Below are 804 nucleotides of genomic sequence, written 5' to 3'. Positions count from 1 at the left end.
AATTTAAAAGAGAATGAGATACAGACTGAGAGGAGAAGAGAGGCAGAGATAAAATGGATATTTTTTCTACTTCAAAGGAAGGACATCTGATTCGGGAAACGTGTTTTTACTCTTTCTTGTTTGCCATGTTTTATCCCTTCGTAAAGGCGTAGTGTCGCCTTATTACTCGCCGGTGTTATATTTCCAGGCGGTCCTTCGACTTACAGGCCATACTGATGACGTCACTCCTTTAAAGCTGAAAGAGCGATCGCTCACGTAACGAACCGATCAAGGCCTGGCGGGCTTAAGAAGGAGCGAAGAGGGAGGGAAGGGAGGCGAAAGGGAGGGAATGGAGAGGGAGGGGAGGCTTTGGGAAGACATTGGGAGGAGTGGACAGCGGGGAAGGAGGAAACGTTCTCGTTAACCCTCTCCTCTCCCCATTCCCCCACCCTCACCCCCTCTCTCTCCTGCCTTCACGTGACCTTCAAGTCACGTGCGCAGCCGACCTGAAGCAGCGACAGGAATGGAGTCGCTATTTTTAGGCGATGCAGACGAGCAAGTTGTTTTTGTGCAGGGTTGCTGAATGTTTTTTTCCTTCCTTTACTCTCTAACCTCCTTTCCTTCAAAATTCTGCTTTTGGCGACTAATTGGTCGCATAATTTTGTTAACCATGTCTACGTACGCTGATTAATGCTGCAAATAGTTTTAGAAACGTTCCTCACATATCACAGAAATCATAACAGAAACACACAATATAGAACAAAGAGCTCGTCTGCCTGGCCAACGGTATTTCTGATACTGTGTGACTGGGCAACCACTCAGGGT

Source organism: Penaeus monodon, chromosome 27 (genome assembly GCF_015228065.2).
Source record: "Penaeus monodon isolate SGIC_2016 chromosome 27, NSTDA_Pmon_1, whole genome shotgun sequence".
Taxonomy (NCBI): Eukaryota; Metazoa; Arthropoda; class Malacostraca; order Decapoda; family Penaeidae; genus Penaeus; species Penaeus monodon.
Note: the sequence above shows the minus strand (reverse complement) of the source record.